The sequence below is a fragment of the Emys orbicularis genome, chromosome 1 (assembly GCF_028017835.1).
Source record: "Emys orbicularis isolate rEmyOrb1 chromosome 1, rEmyOrb1.hap1, whole genome shotgun sequence".
Lineage (NCBI taxonomy): Eukaryota > Metazoa > Chordata > Testudines > Emydidae > Emys > Emys orbicularis.
This window is the reverse complement of record NC_088683.1, coordinates 120,850,175-120,873,898: the sequence shown is the minus strand read 5'-3', so window position 1 is coordinate 120,873,898 and position 23,724 is coordinate 120,850,175.

The following is a 23,724-nucleotide window of genomic DNA, read 5'->3' as shown; positions in this document are numbered from 1 at the left end:
AAGAAGTTGCTTTAGCAAAATGTATATATTTTATTGAATACAGCAAGTCAGTATAAGCAATAACCATCAAAGTACAGAGACTTTCTGGGAGTGAGTGATCAGCAGGAAGCAACTGAGTGCTGAGGCAGTGTCTACACTACAAACTTCTGCTAGTGTAGCTATGTCAGTCAGGGGTAGGAAGAGGTGTAATTTCTGACCAACGCAGCTGTGCTGGCAGAAGCCTCTAGTATAGAGACAATTATGCCGGTAAAACTGAACTTTTGCCAATATGCAGTAGAACCTCAGAGTTACGAACACCAGAGTTACAAACTGACCAGTCAACCACTCACTTCATTTGGAACTGGAAGTACACAATCAGGCAGTAGCAGCAGAGAGAGAGAAGCAAATATTATACTGTGTTAAATGTAAACTGCTAAAAAAAATAAAGGGAAAGCAGTATTTTTCTTCTGCATAGTAAAGTTTCAAAGCTGCATTACATCAATGTTCAGTTGTAAGGTTTTGAAAGAACAACCATAATGTTTTGTTCAGAGTTACAAACAACCTCCATTCCCGAGGTCTTTGTAACGCTAAGGTTCTACTGTAGCTTGCTTTGTTTGTGGGCAGTGGTTTAGATATCATAGTACAAAGCACAGCTGTGTCCATGGTAGGAGTGCTTTGCTGGTATATAGTATTCCTAAATCGATAAAGCGCTCCTAGTGTAGACATAGCTAAGGGACTCCTATCCATTACTGATCTTCAGGAAGTACCTTGCACTAAGGTATGGCTATTTTTATCTGGCAATGGAGAAAAAAAATCACCTATTTTCATTATGAAAGAGTTTATAAAAATTAACTAATCCTCAGGACTAGAAAGGTTAAGACATTTTTGATCAAAAAATTTTTTTTTGCAAGAAAATGCAGGTTTGTTGAAATTGGAACTATTTCACGAAAATTGGATTTTGATTAAATGTTTTATTTTTTATGAAATTTGAAATGAAACAAGAAGTTTCCTGTTGAAGTGAAAGTCTAAATTTGAATCATTTTGCTTTGCAAAAGCCAAAACAAAACAAATTAATTTTGAATTTCCTCATGGAAAAAAAATCAACATTTTTCTATTTTAATACAGAAAACCTTCTTTTGGTTTATAAATCACCGTAACAGCTGAAGTCACAAGTACTTTCAGATTGTCTAACTATTTTATGTTTGCTGCTTTATTTGCATGCCATTTTGTCCAGGTGAAACCGAGGATAAGCAGCATTTTCTAATCAGGCAGGTTTAATATTAAACAAGGTTACTGGTAGCTCATCTCCATTTATTTGTTGGCATTCTTTGCCAATGAATAAATAAATGGAGATGAGCTACCAGTAACCTTGTTTAATATTTTTTTTTATATGAACTTTAAAGTAGAAAGATTTTATGGCTTATGTCAAATGTCACTCTGAACTTGCCTTCTCAGGTCAGCACTCCTAGTTTCGGGCTTGTTGGGAGGTGCCTTTGCAACTTTTTAGTTTTGTTTCCCACTAGTTACACGGGGCATTTCCTGTTGAATCAAGCTTCAGGTAAACATTTCTTTGTAGCTTATGGGGAAATGAAATTATACATCTTATATCAAATTACTGAGCATTAACTCCTTTATTGCAGGAGAAGATTGAGATTCTGCTGTCTCTCATGGTTTGGTGTTTGTGCTTAGTGCCAGTATAGGGGATCTAGGTTCCATTCCCAATGCTCATATATGACCTGGTTCCTATGGGTGATGGAGAGAGGAATGTATAGAGAATGTGCCCTCAGCTTTTAGTGGCTAATGGTCTGCACTGCCATGTTTGAGATCAGATTCCATCCCTTCTATTAGTTTAGAAATTGGTTCTCAGAGGTAACTAGCATGCTATATTAGTGGGATTCAGCCAGGGTGGGTAAAAATCAATGCCTTTAAACAGAATCACATTTTTTAATTTAAGTTAAACACCGGTTTAAATTAAAAATATCAACTTATTTAAAAATAAATTTGAAATGGACAACTTACATGTTAAGACCTAAATTTATTTATTAAAACTAAGCAGTTCATATTTGCTGCCAAGTTTTAAAGAAAATGAAATCACCAGTGACTGGTGGAAGTCATTGACTGAGCACCTGAAACCAGAGTTTGTTGAAGTGCTGAGCCAGCTTTTGAGTCCACCATTCTCACTGCATCTGCAAAAGAGGATAGTTTGTTCGTTTGTTTTTCTGCATTGTAGTTTATTCAGCTAGTTCAGTTCAGTGACTAGTTGATTCAAGGTTAATAAACCAACTGGGGTGGGCAAATTATGGCCCAGGGGCTGCATCCGGCCCTTCACACATTTTAATTCGGCCCTTGAGCTCCCGCGGGGGAGCAGGGACCAGGGCTTGCTCCACTCGGTGTGTGCTGTGGCTCCATGTGGCTCCTGGAAGCAGCAGCATGTCCCCCCTTCAGCTCCTACATGTAGGGGCAGCCAGGGGGCTCCGGACGCTGTCTCCGCAGCTCCCATTGGCGGGGAACTGCAGTCAATGGGAGCTGCAAGGGCGGCGTCTGTGGACCGGGCAGTGCACAGAGCCGCCTGGCTGGCCCTCTGCATAGGAGCCCGAAGAGGGATGTGCCGCTGCTTCCGGGAGCTGCTTGAGTTAAGCGCCACCTGGAGCCTGCACCCCGACCCCCTCCTGCGCCCGATCCCCCTCCCGCCCTCTGAACCCCTCAGTCCGAGCATGGAGCACCCTTCTGCACCCCCAACCCCTCATCCTCAGCCCCACCCCAGAGCCCGCACCCCACCCCCCTGCACTCCAATCCCCTGCCCCAGCCCAGGGTCCCTTCCCGTACTCTGAACTCCTCATTTCTTGCCCCACCCCAGAGCCTGCACCCCCAGCCGGAGCCTGCACCGCCACCAACACCCCAATCCCCAATTTTATGAGCATTCATGGCCTGCCATGCAATTTCCATACCTAGATGTGGCCCTTGGCCCAAAAAGTTTGCCCACCCCTGTTTTAGAAGGACAACGAGAGAGAAATTCTGGAGGCAGAGGCAGGCCAGAGTTCCAACCCCCAGTTCTGTTATCCAAAAGAGAATTGAAACCTGAGCAGTATGGGAAGTGACATCCTTTGCTTTTTATAGCATCCTGCATTATCTGTCTGATCTACTAGCCCTTTTTTCTTTTTTGTACTTTTGTGTGCCATTTTCATCCTTACTTTTGGCCATCTACCCCGGGGTGACACCTTTGGAGGACTTTGCCACCTCTCAGATTCTTCTTTGGTCTGGTCCTGTCTCCTTAGGCCCAGAGGCATTAACCAAGTAATATTTGATAAGTGTACGTATTCATTGTATTACCATAGCACCTAGAGGCCACAAATGAATTTGTGGTCCAATTGTGTTAGTGGCTGTACGAACGTACAGTAAAAAACATTCTCTTTGGACAAATAGCTTGTCATCTAAATAGACAAAATTGAGGTCAGTGTAAACTGAGTTGTGTTGACCTAGTTGTGCATGTTCCTACACCATAATTTGTCTCCCACTGACATAAGCACCCCGTAACAATGATGCAATAACACCATCCCCCCGAGCAGAACCACAATCAACCTACTTAGGTCAGTGCAGTGTGAGTGTAGACAATGCATTAGTTGTGTCAACCCTGAAAGTCCTCCAGCAGCTGTCCCGTAATGCCCCTATCCTTGTGATGGTCACCGCTCCAGTCATAATTTTGAATTTCACTGCCCAGGGGTCACCGAAACCACCTCCTTTCCCCCCTTGAAAACTCCAGTGTGGTTTTGAAATGCCCTCTCCTGTTTGCACATTTTGCTGAACACTCCTATTAGCTCACCTTTGTTGTGTGCATCTGACTCTGCTAGCTCCGTGCACACACACAACTACTAGGTGTGCTCCTGCCTGGAGCAGGCAAGAAGTTGTGGATTTCCTGGGCCTCTGGAAAGAAGAGGCTGTGCAAGCAGAGCTGCAGAACAGCCATAGAAATATTGACACCTCTGTGCAGATTGTACAGGGGATGCTGCAACAGGGATGACCAGCAGTGCCACGTGAAAGCAAGGGAGGGTGACAAAAGGTGCTGCCTTGCAGCTCTGCCACGTTTACAGTGAGCTGCATGCTATGTTTGGCAGTGACCCCAGCAGCACCCTACAGATGACTTTGGGCATTTTGGAGGAGCCTGAAGCAGAGACCCCTGCGGTGAACAGCGAAGAGGAGGAAGGAAACTCAATGGGGGGACGCAAACCATGCCTCAAGCCAGGAACGGTTGGAAACTCTGCGAGAGACTCTAGCCAGTCTCACCAGGCAAGTGCAGATGAGCCTGCTGATGAGAAGGGGAAGGGAGCCTGGGTAAGTGTATACATACATTATTCCTTAATTTAATTTATAATATTTTCCTCTCCCCTCAAACCTCCTCTCTCTCCATTTCTCATCCCTAACTCCCTCTTCCCCATTGAAAAGTGGCACCCATCCCTTCCGGAAGTTTAGAGAACAAAGGTATTGACTTTTGATAGCTTTACTGATAATGTCAGAAAATAAAAGGTTTAGGGGATACATTCAGAAAGAGTTGTACGGCAGTCTGATTGCACAGTCCTCATCAGATCGATGTCCTGTGCTTGGTTAGAGGTAGAACAAACAGAGGTAGAGTCGCTTTTTATATCTTTGCCTTGTTTACTTTGTTTATCTGAATAGGGATGGTCCTTTTTATTCTCTTGGGAGATTTCAGTCAAACTTTTATCCATGGCAGTAGGAGACTTTGCCATGCCATGCTGTGCTGAGTATGGCTGGCACCATTTCAGTAAACAGACCAGCAGCATATGGGCCCAGGTGGCTTTGGAATGCCAGTGGCAGCTGGATTCTCTGTGCCTTTGTCATCCTCAGGAGTGAGATGCCAGCCAAAATCACCACTCCTTGTGAAAATAGTGCCAATATTTACTGTGCTTTTCCAATGCCCATACCCCGGTAGGGGTGACTAGCATTGCTACAGAACATCCATCTCCACGCTAGGATCTATTCACCAAGGTAGAAGCTGCAGAGCAGTGCTGCAATGAGATGCTTCAATGGGAATTATGGGAATAATGTAAGGGAGTTTTGAGACTTATCTTTCCCTTTCTGTTGTGACTGTAAATCTAATGCTGCATCTGTCTGTGTTTTATTAACAGCTTCTGGTATGGTGGCCTTGAGGGGTGCACCATCCTTTCGTGCTGAATGCCTGACTCAGGTCAGGAGGGAGGATAGAGTCTGTAAGATCCTCCAATCCTTTCAAGTCTCGAACCACAAACACAAGTTTTGGATGGACCATGTGAATGTGACCATGGAGATGGACCAAGAATAGAGTGTGACTGCTGCAGGAGAGGCAAAAGGACCGAGATACATGTTGGGGAATGCACCAGGACACGATTGATTTGCTCAAGCAACAAACTTGTGTGCCGCAGAGCATTATTGGCCTACATGCCTAAAGGCTCTGGACTCATCAGCCTTTTGTCCTTGGAGAAGTCCATCGTCGCTGCGCCCTATACTCCCAACATACCACGTAGCAAAATGGTATACATCCTTACCTCTACCACTCCATGCTGGGGGACAACAAGTAGAACAACAGCTACACATACACCAACCACAGGTCAGCGTATATGTATCCACAACCTACTACAGCTTAGATACATGGACATAAATGTTCACTGTTTACTTCCATTTTTACTTGGGATTTTAAAGCCTACTTTGTTGCCTGTTTCTTTTGCACACAATAAAGTTTTGTTGTTGGAAACTGAGAGTATCTTTATTATTTTACACCACGCATGATGGAATTCAAAGTTGGAGGCAAAGATCCACCCGTATTTAATCTAAGTACACACGACAGAAACAATTTCATAAAAGCATCAGGCAACGCCACTGTGACTGACTATTAAACTGGTCTCCATGGTTAGCTCTTCTAATAGCCCTTGTTTTGGGCTGTTCAAGTTCAGCAGATGGCCAGGCAACCTTGCCCCTCTACCTTGGTGGCAATTTTCTCCCCTTCGCCTCACAGATATTATGAAGTACACAACATTCAACTATAACCATGCAGATGTGTTTTCTCTCTGAGATTCAATCTAGTGAGCAAACAGTGTCCGTGTCCCTTCGTTCTACAAAAGCACATGCAACAGTCATTCTGCATCTGCTGAGATGGTCGTTGAATCTTTCCTTGGTGCTGTTGAGTTGGCCAGGGTTTGGCATCATGAGCCAGGAGAGCAAGAGACAGGCTGGGTCCCCCAGGATATCCTCAATGGTAACCCACCAGTCGGGGGAAAAATGTCCCTGCTTGTAGCTTTTTGAAAAGTCCAGTGTTCTTAAAAATGTGAGCGTCATGTACCTTCCCTGACCAGCCAACATCAATATCCATGAAACTGAGCCACTAGCACTTGCCTAACCATGGAAAAGTATCCCTTTCTGTTGTACTCCAGGGGCTAGGTGTGCTTGTGCCAGAACAGGGATATGCGTGTTGTCGATCACCCCACTGCAATTTGGGAACCCTGTTGCTGCATGTTCATCCACTATTTCCTGTACGTCACAGTACTGAGTAGCAGGAGACTCTTCCTGGCCTTACACACTTAGGAAATCCACAATGGGAACTGTTGCTACCCAACTCCAAACTGATTTTCCACTGACTGATAGCAATTCAGTGTTGCAAGCTTCCAAAGTGTGATCACCACTTGCTTTTCCATTGTATGTGTCACTTTCATTTTGTGTCCCTATGATGGAGGTCTGGGACAAGCTCAGAGCACAGATCCAGAAATGTGGCCTTTTGCATCTGGAAGTTCTGCAGCTACTACTTATCATCCCAAATCTCTATTACAGTATGATCCCACTAGTCAGTGCTTGTTTCTTGGGCCCAGAAGCAGCAATCCACAGTATGGAGTTGTGATATGAACACCAGCAACAAGTTGACATTTTTTTCACGGTGCCCTTCAGCATCCAGTTACTGTGCTTGAACATATCTGTATCTTCCTCATCACCAGGGATCCTAGAAATCCGTTTGCCACAGAAAAATACAGAATTTTCATTTTTACAGAGAATCTTTAGTTTTTACATTTTGTGGAAAAACAACATATATTAACTATTAACTAAATGTTACTGAAAGTACCAGTGTCACTTATTCAGTGTGCACAACCTCCCACTCTTGTGCTTGATTTTTGAATGCGCTTTAAATTTACATAGCTAAACATACTCGACTAAAATGCTTCCAGCATATAGAGGTTACATGTTTTAATGCATCTCAAATTTCACTTCAGCATCTAGATGTGAGTAATGAAAGTTATGAAAAGATGCCAAAAAATTTAAAAATCACCCCTAAAGACCGTGTCACTGAGTTTGGCAAGGACAGATTTCACACTGATGATAATGTGCTGTTTTGTACTGTATGCAGCAAGGCTGTAGATTGCGTTCGAAGGCCGACAATTGTAGAACACATGGAAAGTACTAAACAAACTGAATGAAAAGAAACAAAAACAATAGGCTGGAACAGTAGGGCCACCAACAATGAAGAAACAATGCACTGTGACTGGATCATTCCAGCGTTTTACAACTGCCAAAGAACAGCAGGAATACAGACATAGAAGTATTTGGTATATGTAACCAATACAAATTGCAATTCTATTAATTTTATTGTATTATAATGATTGATGGCACTGGTAGGCTTTGAACTTGCTTAAAAATTGTAAATATATCAATAAAATGTGTTCAACTGATACCTATATATACCGTGGTTAGGGAAACTAAAGTTCAGAGTTTCATGTTAATCATGGAAAAACATGGATTTTTCTGTTTTTTTTTTTTTTTTTTTTTTTTTAATCAGAGAACTTTGATTTTTTTTTTAATTGCAGAAAACTAGGATCCCTGCTCATCACAATCCCAGTTGTAGTAGTACTGATTCAAGCTCGGCAAATACAAGAGAATCATGTGCACTTTATTAGCAATGCTCATGAGAATTGTCCTGAGCTCTGCATGACCCAAGCTTCTGTCCGAAAGAGAGAGAGGGGAGAGACCGAAAAGTGCCATGCGGGACTCTGGGAGAGTTTTTTTTTTCTTTTTCTTTTTCTAAAGGCATGAAAATTGTGGGCTGTGCAAAAGTATAATGGGATGGAGAAAATGGCATGGGGGTAACTTGACCATGGTGAGTATGGGCAGTGCTAACACAAGCTCTCAAGTATGTGTGAGCTGGAACAATGTACAGACTTCAGCAGCTGTGTGCCAGCTTAACTTGCATTGACTGAACTGTGGAGTGTAGATGTGTCCTGACCAAAAAATGAAAGGAAGTAAGTATTATTATTCCCATTTTTTAGATGATGATCTGAGGCACAGAGGTTAGGTGGCTTGCCCAAGGTTACCAAAGGAAGTGTGTGGCAGGGCTGGGGGTTAAACCCAGATCTCCTGAATCTGAGGCCTGTTCTTCTTAGGTTGGCCTAGCTATGTCACTCGGGCGTAAAAAACTCACTCTTGAGAGATGTAGTTAAGCTGACCTAAGCCCCAGTATAGACACCGCTAGGTTGATAGAAGATGTCTTCCCTCCCAAGAGCTACTGACTCCTTGAGGGAGTGGAATAACTACAGTGACAGAAAAAAACACTTCTGTCATTACAGAAAGCATCTCCACTATGGTGCTACAGTTCCACAGCTGTGCCACTGTAGAATCTGTAATGTAGACAAGCCCCCAGTCCAGTGTCATAACCACAACACCAGCTTTCCTCTCTAAGGCCTTGTCTACACTGCCACTTACAGCACTGAAACTTCCTTCACTCAGGGGTGTGAAAAAACACCCCCCTGAGCAATGGAAGATTCAGTGCTGTAAAGTGGCAGTGTAGATAGTGTTATAGTGCTGGTAGCGCTTCCCCTCACTGAGGTGTGTTTTTTTTTTTTTTTTTTTTTTTTTTTTTTTTACAGCGCTGGGAGTGCTCTCTCCCAACACTGGAGATGTGACTACACAGCCACTTTAAAGTGCTGCCGCGGCAGAGCTTTAACGTCAGCTGTGTAGACATACCCTTAGGCCCCAATCAGGCTTTCTTACAATGGATGTTCAGAGATCACCCCATTTGCAGCATCAAGACAACAGTTTTGGACCTTGGCTCGTCAGGTGAATGGTGATTTGAGGCAGCTTGGTTTAACATTCTGTTAATCATGGCAGTTTCCACCCCACACATGTTCCAGGCTAAGGGTTTTAATACTTTTTAGCCTTCTGTTGTGGATATGACCAAAGCAAGATTAAATGTTTTAGCCTGAAGCACTTTTAAACCATGCTTCAAAAAACTTGACATAGCGTAGTTTTATTGTGAGAGTAGGTGTCACTGTTGGCCTTATCTATGCTGGATAAAGTTATTAGCCTCCAGCACTCCTAAGCTCAGCTTTTCTGCAACTACTTTAAAAGCCATGCTTTATACCATTTATGCCATGCTGCAAACCAGGCTGACTCACTTTGTGCTTGCGGTGCCAGTGTAAGCGAGAAGTGCTGATGAACTAGCACAAATTAATCTGTCCTGCCATTGTCCTACAATGGGCATTGTGCTTGCACTGTTTTTACTCTGCTGCTCTGTGTGTGCACCTCAGAATAGCCAATGGCTTGGTGGTTCCAGCACTCAGTTGGGCGGGGGGAGAAACCCAGGTTCAAGTCCTTGCTCTGAATCAGGCACAGCAGAGACTTGCACCTGGGGGTGTCTCATATCTCAGATAAATGCCCTGGGAATAATTCCTGACCAGCTCACTGCCTTGTATAATTTGCCAGTATAGATGATCCCACAGTGAATGTAGTTCTGTTCTGCAGTGAAGGCTTCACTTGTTTACTCATCCCCCTTTTGCCTGTGGCTTACTGTCTCCATTCCTCCATCGGGTATTTACCACCAGTATATTTATTTCTGTGTACGTGCTCTCTCTGGCATCGCTCCCTGCTGGAGCTGCCTCACTACTCATTACAGACTCCCTGAAGCCAGCTTGAAAACTGTTCTGCATTTTTAAATAAAAGCCTTTGAACGCTTGGCTCTATTAATAAACTACCAAAACCTAACCTCAAAATCCTCATTCCAGCCAGACTAAGAGAAAAATTGTATCTCTGGCATCAACAGATGACAGCTGAGAGATTTGCCTTGCTAATGTTCATATACTGAAGAGAAAACTAATAGATTGGGTTAGTTTGAAAGGTGTTTTTTTTTTTTTTTTTTTTTTTTTACATAAAATGATGTGGTGATTCCAAGTCTAGCTCTCAGAACACAGCTGTCCCGGTTATAAAATGACTGTCATGTTCAGCACTTACTGGCACTCTGTGGCAGTGTCTGCAGAGAGACCAGGATTTAATGGACATGGACTGACCCTCATTCGCTTTCCTGTAAAGTGGTTCTTCCAGATGGGGGTAGGAACATGGTGTGATTGGGTGGGTATCGGCCACAGCTGTTCATTTGAAAAAGAAGAACTTCTAACACCTTTCACAAGCATTTCAATGAAAAAAAATCTCGGAAATTCAAACCTTTTAACAATCAGCCTTGTTCACTCTGTTTGCAACTCTATTATTTAAAAAAAACCCTCCAGATTGGAGCGGGTCAGAAATTTTCAGACAGAAAATCCCCTCGCTCCAGGGCCAGAGAGGCAGACAACCCCCTACTCTCCAGTTCCCATATTTGGGAGATGAAGGAGGAGCAGGGTGCTGAGCAGCCAGTTCTCTTGGCCTTTCCAGCAGTCAGGCTCCTAGCAATTGGCAGAAAATGAAATTGACAAGAGCCTTCTGGGTGGACAGCCAGGAAGCCAAAAAATTCCATTTTGGTTCTTCTGGAATGGAATTTTTCTGGAAATCCTTTCCCAAGAAAAATTTCATGGGACAAAAAGTTTGACTCTTCATCCTGGTTTGGGATAATTTCTCCCCCCCCCCTTCCCCCCCCCCCCCAAAACATGAAACTTTGCGTGGGGGAGGGATTTCCATTTTCTGTTTGGATCCATGATTTTGGTTTAGTACTTGTATAACAGGTACATATCTGTATAGCAGGAACTGTGCCCAAGGGCTATCACTCAAGACAGACACACATCTGGGAAGGAATTCTGCAGATTGGTGGGCCCTCTCTCATTGGGTTCTGCCTGGATCTATAGGCATCATGATGGCTGGCTGCCCATGTCTAATAATACCTTTTAACATAATCTTATTTTTAAAGTCAAATCACTGGTTTATCACTTGTAAATTATGAGCTGATTTTCAACGCTGTATCTGAAGTAATAATATGAAAGCAAAGCTCCACCTCCTCTATTAAATGCAAATGTTAGAGTCCATAAAGTTGGCAAACACTTTAGTTGCAGATGACTGCATTTATAAAAACAGTAAGCTGCTATTACTGTATTTTAAACTTGGTCTCAGTTAAGTAGTTCTTTACCCCTCATGTAATAATGTGAGACATTTTTTCCTTCCCTCTGCTCTGCAAAAACTCTTGATCTTTCTGGGGAAACTTCGCCTGACATGCTTCCTGTTCAAGCCAACAGTGTCGTTCACCTTAGCACCATCCTTTTCTTGATTGATGGTCTCACTCAGAGCAACAAGGATCTTATAGCTTTGGTTTTGTTCTTCAGCAGACTTTTCTATAGACAGTGCAATCTGCCACAACATGAATGATGCTTGTGTTGGTAATGTGCTAATATGTATGTGTACCATTGACATTTATCAGATAGAATCAGAACTCATCAGTAGTCATAGGTCCTATACTTCTGACTACTAACGGAGATTTTCCTTTCAGCTGAAGTGATAGAAGCCTATACATCTGAGAGGCTCCATCCTTGGCAGTATAGTGACAACTCTGAAGAGCTCGGTGGCCATGGTTTTGTTGCAATATAAATAAAACCCAACTATTTATTGATATTTGTATTGAAGCATCATCTAAGGGCCCCAATCAGGATTGGGGTTGCACTATGCTGGATGCTACAAAAACTCATAAGAAGTCACAGTCCCTGCCCCCAAAGAGTTTACAGTCTAGTTTAAGAAAAGATGCAACAAATGATTGCAATAAGCAATAGGAGACAGGGAAAACAAAAGGAATAAGATCATACAGTATCTCTGTACTAGGCTAGTTTGTGTTCACAAGTTATGTTGATGGTTCCAAATCATGTAAAAGTTGCATTTAACTGAGACTTTATGTTTAAGGCAAAGCTAATTGGGATGCATTTCTCTGCACATGGAATTATTAGCGTTCATATCTTTGAACAATGGATAATCTTTTCCCCTTTTCTTTTCTGTCCTGGGGACCTTTTAATCTGTCTCTGCTGCGTTGACCCAGGATACCTATTTCACACCTGTGTGATTCTTTCCTGGGGCTTTGAATAACTATGCAGAACTTCAGAGTAATTAATGCTCATTTTGTTTTAGACAAGGCAGTTTACTCTCTAATTAACAGTGGCTTTACTGTTGCTTTAACACTTGCACATAGCATTCTAATGTGCCCTCTTGTGTCACATGCCCTGTCCACAATAGTGCCTTAGCCCAGTTCTAACACTGTGCTCTGAATGTAGTTGCAAATCGTGGCCCCAATCCTGTAGTGACATCCATCAAAGTGGGCCTGCATATGGAGTATCATCTTCAATAGGGCTCTGCACAGGTGCAGCAGTGAATAGATCTGAGTGTAAGACTGGGACCAGTGTTAAGGGTCAGTGATGTAAGTTTCCTTTTGGACAATATATTTCTCTCCCTTTCCCCCAATTAATAATCTGTCTTCCAACTAGACAGTAGGTCGGGAATATTTCATCAAAAGGTTTTTTCGATGGGAAAAGTAGTTACTGCAAAATAAAAAAACTTGAAGGACAATTTTGATTTTGGTGAAAATTTTAGATTTTCCATTGGGAACATTGAAACAAAATATTTCATTTCAAGTTGTGACACTCTGAATCAAAACCTTTCTCATGGTTTGTCAGCTAGGGCTGATATCTTTCCAAATGCATTTAAAATAGTCCAGATAAAGTGTCTTCTATGAAGCGGTTTTTGTTTAAAGAAGGGTGGCAAAGCAAATCTCAGTTCTGACACTTGAGAATACGATATTCTGATGATCTTGATTACTTTTACAAATGTACTTTACACATTGGATGAATTCTTAGTTGGTTTGTCCTGTTCAAGCTAAAAGCAGATTTTGGTAGCCTGTATTTACAGATGAATTCTGGGTTTGGGGATATGAAATGCAGACAGAACTCTTTCTTTTGCAAGTGATTGTATCTACCTTTCTGAATTTTTGAAAGTCCAGAACGCCTCTTCTGAGAGAGGATTATTTAGACTACTTACCATATGACTCCTACTCCTGGGGAGATTCTGCATGACTGCATGCCTGCAGAAAATGGCCCTCTCACAGAATTCCTGTGCTTCCTTGCAGAAAATGGTAGGGAAGCAAAGAGAAGCTGCGCGCGGGGTGGTGGTGGGGGGTGGAAGACGACCATGGGTGCAGTTAGGATTTCCCCCCCAAACAGAGGCGAGGCATGGGGGGGACACATGGGGTTATGTGCCACTGCCCACCCCCCATTTCTGCAAGCTCAAATCTGCCCAGCTGAAGGAGGCTGCGTGAACATTGCCTTCTGGGTCCTAGTGCCAGTTGTTCTCCCCTTCTGTGTGCTGGGAGCCTTCCTGTTTTCTGTGCAACAGTGAGTGCCCGTGGTGGGGCTGCGTAAGGGGGTTGGTGGGAAGAGGCAATGGGGAGGGAAGGGGGGGTGAGAGGATGGGGGGAAGGAAATGAGGGGAGGGGGATGGAGAAGAAAAGGGGAGAAGGGAATGGTGAGGGGGAAGCAGGAGCCCAGCATGCGGCGTCCCCTCAGCAGCAGTTGGGGCTCCCCTGTTAAGCAGGCCCATCAAACGGTCACCCTGACAAGCTGTAGTCCCTATACCTGGACCTCTTTGACAAGCCCCCCATACCCAGACCTCCACCCCATTGATCCCCAACCAGCTGCATCCCCCACCCCATCAAGCCCCACTTCCCCGGCACCTGGACCCCCACACCCAGACCCCCCCTGCTGAGCCACAACCACCTTCACCTGCATCCCCTGCAGAGTCCCATTGTCCCAGCACCCAGAACCCCGCAACAAGCTCCTGTGCATCCAGATCTCCTACTGAGCCGCCCATACCCAGATTGCCCCACACAGAAACCTTTCACACCATATCTGGATCCCCCCACACTAAGCCCCTCCACACTTGGATCCTGCGGGACTGAGCCTGCCCACCCACACCTGGTGCACCTGGTACAGAGGGGCAGGGCCACAGGGTGTTTCTGGGGCAGGCCCAGCCCTTGCACTGGGTCAGGTGAAGCCTCATTGCCGAGTCCCTGTACCAGGAAAGTTGGGGGCTTCAGGGTGATCTCCCATCTCAAGGCAGCCAGTGGCCTGTGCTCCCCACTGCCATGCTGGAGCCACGTTTATTTATTGACAAATAAAATTTGCAGAATTTTAAAATAGTCTGCACATAATTTTTAATTTTTTTGGCAAAGAATTTTTATTTTTTGGTGCAGAATTCCCTCAGGAGTAGGCTCTGCAGTGTTTTTATAGAATTTCTACACTCATATACATATAATAAACGTGTGTGTGTATACTATGTGAAAGATACGCAAAAGTAGAGGAAACTGAAAATGCCTATATGCAAAGTGTTGTCAAAAGCACAAAGGAAACAAATGGGGAAAAAGCAAAGAAAATATTTTTTCCTATGAACTTTCATTGACAGCGGTCTTAGCTATAACCTGTAACTCTAGCAGGTAGAGTTTCCAGACAGTCATGTCACCTGACAGATGTTTGAGTCCATTCAACAATAGAAAAGAGAGTAGTGAAAGTAAGAAGATATTGAAAAGAAACAAATGAAGGTGGAAAGATGCAGCAGCATAAAGGAAAATAGTTTAGAGACATGAAAGGACAATTGTTTTTGTTGGGGTGAGTTTTTTTGTGGGGGTAAGGGAGAGGAGCATTTAAAAATAGTTGTGAAAAAAAAAATAGTGTGAGGGAGTGACTCTGGGATGTAGGGGGGAGAGAACCATATATGGAAGGGAAAATTAAAGAGACCAGGAAAAATAAGAGGGGGACATACAATGTAGCAAGTTAATTTAAAAAAAAAAAAAGTTTTCCAGAAGCTTGGTACAAAAATGCTATGATAAAATCAGCACAAACAATATTAGAGACACTAAATACAGTTTTATTGAATCCATGGTTAGTTATGCTGTAACAGACTAATCTTATTTTGCTTTATCCTCTAAGATTTTAGACCCATCTGAAAGGAAAAAATATGAATGGCTCTCTTTGACAGTGATACAAGAGTTTTTGGTCTGCTACCCACATAGACGTTGCATTGTACTATTGTACTTGGTTTTATTTTTGGTATCATAATTGCACTCTGCCTACTATCTGGCTGGGGAAGAATCTTTGTCTTTTGGGGTATGTGCTGACAGTGAGTTTGTGTTTTGTTATTGAGTATCTACTGTTCAAGGCATACATTATCACTTCTCACCCGTTCTTAGCCTCCTCTATCCCTGCTCCCCCACACACTCTATAACCTTCCCCTGTCGCTGTTTGGCAAGCCTCAGCAATGTTGATAAGCTGTTGCTTTTTATCAATCCGATATTGTTGGATGGGAGTAATCAATTCAGAATGTGTGCCATTTGTGTTTATTTTTGGACTTTGCAAGAGTTGATGGCTGAACAGCTTTTTACTGTGATGGTAACATCATATTGACATATCTGAGGAGTATAGAAATAACTATGTATTTATAACCAGCGAAGAGAAAATCAGCAGAAGAGCGAGGCTCCCTTGGTTGGTTGGGAGCGCTGGAAATAATTGCGGGTGAGAGAAGAGAAAAGGATGAAGTAACCAGAATGAGGAATTGGCTTTTGATCTGTGATGACTTTAAGAAGCCGTGTTGCTGCCCTACTTTTTGTATTCAGTCATTGATCCTTGCTAGTAGCAGAAAAGTCCTTTGTAAAGGGTAAATACCAGCATTATGTATTTCAAGATACATTTTCACTGGCTGGAAGAATTATCTCAGAAAAACTGAGGCACTTACCTTAACCCACAAACTAAGTATACTAAGGCTTTTTTTAAAAAATGGAACTTTTTAGTGTCCTTTTCTAGAGGTTGTCGAGCTTCAGTGAGAGTTGAGGGCACTCAGCAGCTTTCAGCATTAGGCCCTTTGGGAAGAAGTCATGCTCTGAATAGAGGTGTTACTAACGTAGTTGTAATGTAGTGTCAACATAGTATTTAGACTCCAGTTCTGTAAAATACGTAAGCATGTTCTTAAGCTTATTTTTATTCATCAAAGCGCTTAAGTCAACAGGACTTGGCACATGTTAAAGTTAATCATGTCCTTTGATGAATAGGGGTGGTTTGCTGATGTGGAGACTTAATAGAAAATCAAGAGTGGTTGAGGGGGGCCAGGGAAGAGTAACATGGGTGAATTTGGTTAAGATGAAAAGCATGCAGAGCTCAGATTGTTCTGACAATGTTAATTTCACTGCTCTACAGCCAAAATGCTTCTGAAATAAATGTAGTCAAACTTTACTAATTCTGGGTCACTGAGAACGAAAATGATGCTTAAAATTGTTGATTGGCTCTAGCTTTCAAGATATGCTATTGGGTCAGTATGTACGACCCTTGACTTGGGAATGGCGGAGGATAAGTGAGTTATAAAGGGAAGGGATCTCAATTTAAACCAGAAATGACTAAAATACATCTTTGACTGGATCTATGAAGAAATCTATGACTGGGTTTGGACAGTACTTGCTTTTTAGGCAAAACAATGAATGATGCAATCTGAAGCTGGTATTGCGTCATACATGATATGAATTGCATCATGTTATTCCTAGAAGTCATGGATGATGCAATCATAATGAAGCTTACATCACTCTGCTGAACAAATTTCCCTATATCAGCTCTAGAAATCATACAGTGTCGTGCTCTCTTATTTGTCAGTGTTTGCAAAGGGACACATTTCTGTTTAGCCAAAGTGAGCAGAGATGCCTCGTACTTGTGTGAACAGTGCAGATAACTTCTGCTATGTTTGTGGTGAAGTGACTTTTGCATCACAAAAGCGCAGTATAACCACTATGGTTAAGAAAGCCTATCACCTTTCTTTTGGCTGCAAAATTGGAGATCAGGACAAGAGGTGGGCCCCACACATATGCTACAACACTTGTGCAACAAATCTTTGCCAGTGGTTGAACAGGAAAAGGAAATATCTGCCTTTTGCAGTGCCAATGATTTGGAGAGAGCCAACAGATCATACCAGCAATTGTTACTTCTGCATGGTGCCTCCAGTTGGGAAAGGTGTGTCAAAGAAGAAAAAGTGGACTGTGCATTATCCAAACATTCCATCAGCTATACGCCCAATACCCCACGGAGAAGGACTGCCGGTTCCTCATGCACCAGAATCATTCTCACTTGAGTCAGACGAGGAAGAGGAAGAGGATGAAACTTCTGGTCCTGAACCATCAATGTCACAGGACCCACATTTTCTCCCATCCTCCTCCTCTGAACCACACCTCATAACACAAGGTGAACTGAATGACCTTGTCAGGGATTTGGAACTACCCAAGAGTAAGGCAGAGCTGTTGGGCTCCAGACTACAGCAGTGGAATCTCCTGGCAGGTGATGTTTGGGTTTCCATGTTCCGTGACCGTCAAAAGGATCTTGTCCCATTCTTCTTCATGGAAGGTGATCTTGTAGCCTGCAACAACATCGATGGTGTGATGGCAGCCCTCAACATCGTTCACGATCCAGATGAGTGGAGACGGTTCATTGATTCATCGAAGACGAGTCTTAAAGCTGTTTTACTGCATAATGGCAATGTTTTGCCATCAATTCCAGTTGGTCATGCAGTCCATATGAAGGAAACCTATGACAACATGAAACAACTTTTGAGGTGCATAAACTATGACCAACATCAGTGACAGCTTTGTGGCGATTTGAAGGTTGTTGCTCTCTTGCTTGGTCTGCACACTGGATACACAAAGTACTGCTGTTTTCTCTGCGAATGGGATAGTCGTGCAAGAGATTCCCACTACATCAAGAAAGATTGGCCACTCCGACAGTCATTGGAGCCTGGGAGGAAAAGTGTTCAGCATCCACCACTTGTTGAATCAAGGAAGATTTTGTTACCACCCTTACACATCAAGCTGGGTCTGATGAAGAACTCTGTCAAGGCCATTGACAAACCACAAGCAGCTTTCAAGTACCTCCGTGGAAAATTTCCAAGGTTAAGTGAAGCTAAGATAAAGGAAGGTGTCTTTGTTGGTCCTCAGATTCGTGAACTTCTTCGAGATGATGCATTTGACCATGCACTGCGTGGCAAGGAAAAGACGGCATGGAAAGCCTTCCAGTTAGTGGCAATAAATTTTCTCGGAAACAACAAGGCAGACAACTACAGGTTGTTGGTGGAAAACGTCCTCAAGGCATACAAAAGCCTTGGTTGCAACATGTCACTAAAGATACATTTTTTGCCCTCTCATCTAGATTTTTTTCCACCGAACTGCGGAGCAGTGAGCGACGAGCAAGGTGAGCGATTTCACCAGGACATTGCAACAATGGAGAAACGCTATCAGGGCAAATGGAGCCCATCAATGCTTGCAGACTATTGCTGGACAGTGACAAGAGATGCTCCATTTAATGAATACAAGAGACAAGCCAAGAAGCGCCGAGTAGACACTGAATAGGACTAAACTATGTACAGAATAGTTTTTTGCCTTTTGTTTCATAATAAATTTTATTCATATAACCCTTTTGCTGATTTTTAAAGTGTTACATAAACAGGACAGGTGAAATATTATCATGTAAAGCAACCATAAACACATGAAAAGACCTAGGTTTACAATTTATGATTAAAACTCTACTATCTACACAATATACATAGACATAAAATGTAAAAACTTAAATATCTTAGAAACAGTTGCCAATCAGTTTTTAATTGTCATATTTGAATTCAGCACATCAAAATACATAGTAAATAGCACATTTTATCTCTGAAGCAGACGACTTCTCAAAAATTGTAGACCAGTGTTTTCAGTGGGTTTGCAGTGTTTTCATTTATGAAGCCATGTTTTAACTTAACAAGGAGGGTGTCAAACAAAACAAGTGTATAAAATCATTTAATAAAAATAGTAATATAGGATTTATCAGACATGGCTAATTTAGTTCATAATGAGGTGCTAGGAATTTTCTCTTGGGCATGTCTGACTATCTTACACTGTAAATTCTCCATATGTGAATTAGTGACCTGATGCAAACCCTTTCTGTACTATGCGCCACCGAAGACCATCATGCCATATGCTGTCACCAGAGGTAATTTTCTCCAAGATATGCAATGAAATTTCATAGTTGTCCTATGACTTAGAGTCCTGATGATTGGCCATTCTCAAGATACCCATTCCCTAATTGTTAGAGGCTTTTCTTTAATAATTTTACAGCTGGAGAATTCCCCTTTCCATACTAGCAGATCAAAGGCAGACCATTTCTGAAATATTTTTTGTAGCTAGTATTATCTTGCAAGCTTTTTTCTTTCTGTTGGGAGGCTTTAATCCGTTCTAAAGTGCAGCAACTGCCCATAACCCTAGCACCACTAAGAAATCTGAAGTTGAATTCTTTAGTGTGTTACTTTTTCTTCCTCAGTTGAAAACTCAGCAGTCTCCATCTTGAATTTTTCTGTTGCTAATTGGACAACATTGATCCAAACACCTTGAGTAAAATATTCTTTAGTTGGCAGGTGTCCTGTGCTCAACACATAGTTCCCTTTCAACTTGGTGCAGATTTTGGGTGACTGCACTTAGGTCTGGTCTACACTGGGGGGGATCGACTTAAGATACACAACTTCAGCTACGAGAATAGCGTAGCTGAAGTCGAGGTATCTTAGGTCAACTTACCTCGCGTCCTCACAGCGCGGGGTCGACTGCTGCTGCTCCCACATCGACTCCGCTTCTGCCTCTCGCCGCGGTGGAGTCGACAGCAGAGTGATCAGGGATCGATTTATCATGTCTACACTAGATGTGATAAATCGATCCCTGATGGATCGATCACTACCCGCTGGATTGGCGGGTAGTGTAGACGTACCCTTAGTGTTTCCCATTATCTGTCCTCCTATAGTATCTTTGCATTTTCTTCTCCCTTTTTAGTTACCACTAGGGTGAAGTATTCTTTATATTAATACTAATACATTGCACTTATAAAGCCCTTCTCGTCGGCGGATCTCAAGATACTTCATAAAGATGGATGAGTATTACTCCTATGTTACTGATGGAGCATAGTGAGGTTAAGTTATTCGTTCATGGTCACATAGTGAGTAGAAGAGAACTCTGTCTCTTGAATATGTCGCCCACTGTAACTACTAGACAACATTGCATTTCGAAAAAAGATCAGTCCCCTTTATGACCTTGATTTTATGGTAAGCTCATAGACTTAGTTATTACAAAAAACTCTTTGATGTCACATGACGGTCAGACAGTATCTAGCCTCTGTGTGTGTATATATAGCAAATCAAATGGCATCATAATTTCATTATGGTTGGCAAAGAATCTATCATTTCATCTATCCATGTATCTATTTATCTCTCATTGTTTACGTTGCACACATTGTGCTGCTTTCACTATACCAGTGTGGTGAAAGCGGTACAACATCCTCCCCCAGCCTGTTCAAATGCAATTAGACGGTGTGGGCTTATTCCTGTAAACTCGGCAGAATAAGCTATACCAGCGTAAGGCACCTTTGTACTGGTAGAGCTTCTTCCACACTAGGAATGTACCAACTTAACTGTTTTTCAGTTTAAAAAAAAAAAAAAAAAGAAAAGAAAAGAAAAATCTCACCTCTATCTGCAATAATTAAATAGAAGACAAACTGTGTGTAACACGGTCTTAGGTTTTATACTGCTGCCCATTGCTGTACTATCTGGGTGCCTTCCATGTGAAACTAATAACAAAAGTGAAGTCCCCAATGGACTTAATGCAGTCTCTGCCACTTCTCCCTTTTCAGGGTAGAAAACTCTGTTCAAGGTAACATTTTTTTTTTTGTTTATTTTAAAATTGTATTAATTTTCTTTTTTAAAACTATAGTGTTACTTGACTTTTAGTTAGTGTTTTATTCCTTGTAATGCGCATTTCTCAGAGGGGTAGGAAAGTGAAATAATTCCTTCAAACAGAAATAAAGATACCAAAAAAAAAAAATGCTTTCATAAGTAAATTGTTGTTGTTTAAAATCTCTTTAGAAGCAGGGATCACAGTTATTTTAGGATGTTTATCTTTAAATTATCTAAAGCCAGTAACACCAACTTATTTGAGTGAGACCTGTTGAGCTGAGTGAGAGGAAAAATTAAACAGGAAGTAGAGTTATTATTAGATTCTGGGATCTCAGTGGCTTAACAATGTTTACTACTTGACTTGCTATAGAACTAGTTTTCAGAGACTGAACGAGCATTTAGAATTAAAAAAAATAGCTGAGGCAATTTCATAAGTGAATATTAACAAACTAATGCACTACACATTATAGTAAAGGGTTTAGTGCTTGTATACTGCATTTAAAAAAAATTCCCTCTGCATTATGCAGTTACTCTGAAATAAGTGTTGTTTTTAAAAGCTATTTTTAAAACCCCCAGATTAAAAAATAAATAAATAAATAAATTTGATAAACAATGTGATTTTAGAACATTGAGCTTAAAAAGCAAATTGAAAAAATATAGTTTTGGTAATCAATAGCAACTTTTTGGTACTATTTTCTAAGTATCAGATAAAACATACTCCTAAGTGGTTTAGGTTTGTTTTGGTTTAGCTCCTGAACTGTCTTGGTCCAAGGAGTGAAATGTGTCTTTAGTACATATTTATAATGATGGCTTCCAAAGTATTCTCCATTTAATTTCAAAAGCATATGAAGTTTTAATATCAGAAAGTTGCAAAGGGAAGATAAAATATGTGTAACTAGTAATCACCTCTCATTCAAAACTATTCAGTAACTAATTTGTGATATTTGTAATCTTGCAAGTTGTCTAAAATCCAGTAATTGAGGAACCTTTAAAAAAATGTAATTTTCTTCAATATTTTTCCTAGTAGTGCATCTAACTGAAAATTCTGGGATAGTAATAGCTTTCAGAGGATCATATCTGACTAGATTTTTTACCACCATTCAGTTTTAAATTTGTTTAAATATAAAGTTTTAAAAAGTTTTAACGGTAGGCAAGTTAGACAAATGTTTAGCCAAAACGTTTATTTTCGTCTGTACTAACTTAATCTGCTTTGGTGTCAAGTATCAGAGGGGTAGCCGTGTTAGTCTGAATCTGTAAAAAGCAACAGAGGGTCCTGTGGCACCTTTAAGACTAACAGAAGTATTGGGAGCATAAGCTTTCGTGGGTAAGAACCTCACTTCTTCAGATGCAAGTAATGGAAATCTCCAGAGGCAGGTATAAATCAGTGTGGAGATAATTATCTCCACACTGATTTATACCTGCCTCTGGAGATTTCCATTACTTGCATCTGAAGAAGTGAGGTTCTTACCCACGAAAGCTTATGCTCCCAATACTTCTGTTAGTCTTAAAGGTGCCACAGGACCCTCTGTTGCTTTTAATCTGCTTTGTTTTTGTTGTAAATGTGTTTAAACAATTACTCCTGTTCCAGCTTTGACTTCATTTGCCATCTGTGATGCTAACTTTATAGATTCATTACAGTAGTCCTTATATATGATTTTGCTTTTACTGAAAATATTCATTTCACCCCTCATTTTAGTAAGTAGAGGTTATCAGTATAAAGCAAGTATTCATCAGAAATCTCTGAAGAATCTGAAGATTAATATAGTTGCTGAATTAGTAAAAATAAGCCATTTCTCATTAAATGCAATCCTCAATATCCCAGAGGACTGGAATGTTATACAGATTTCTTTTTAAGTGAACCTACAGATCCCAAAAATGAGCGATTGGCCTTACCTTAGATTGGGTTTGGAGGGGAGCCTTTAAAAGTTCATTGCCAATAGAACACTTAAACACACAGAGGAAAGGGCCAGACCAATGGCTAAGAGATGGGAAGCAGTGTGAAAGAATTAAATGGCCAATTCCCAGTGTGGAAAGGGGTTAATAGTAGCATGACCTAGGGATCTGTACTAGATGTAGTAGTGTTCAGTCTATTTATTGATCTGGGGGGAAAAGAATAAATAGCATAGTAGTAAATTTTGCTGAGAGCACACAATGTTTTAACTGAGTCAAGTATAGAGATGATTTTGAGACCCTTAAAGGTTTTAATTACTAATTAATTATATAACACTCCAATATAGCAAGCAAAATTAATTATAGACAAGTGCAAGGTAATGCACTCTAGAAAGAACACTTTAAAAAAGTGAAACACACTGTTGGGGTCTGAATTGTCCATTTTCAGGAAAAGGGTCTAGCTGTTGTGAACATCTCAGTGTGGAACACTGCTCAAGGTTTAAAAGAGGAAAAAGCAGTGTTTACTTTAAACTATATGACAAAATATAGAGAAAATGAGAGATACTGTTTCATTCTTTTATCTGATTACATGTAATGGGCTGTTCTAATGTTCAATACTGTGTTTAGCTTTGATAGCCTCATTTCAAACAGGATCTATCAGAGACAGCAAATTATCTGAGAATGATGATGAAAGTTGCTACAGTTACAGTGGGATTTCATATAGGGAGAGATTAAAAAGAGTAAGGACCAGTTGGTGCAATCCATTGAATGGAATGAGTTTTCACAGGTGTAACTGAGATCAGAATTTGATCCAATTTGGTCTAAATAAAATTTGTTTTGAATGAAAGAAGAGTAATAGGAAGATACTATGCAGAT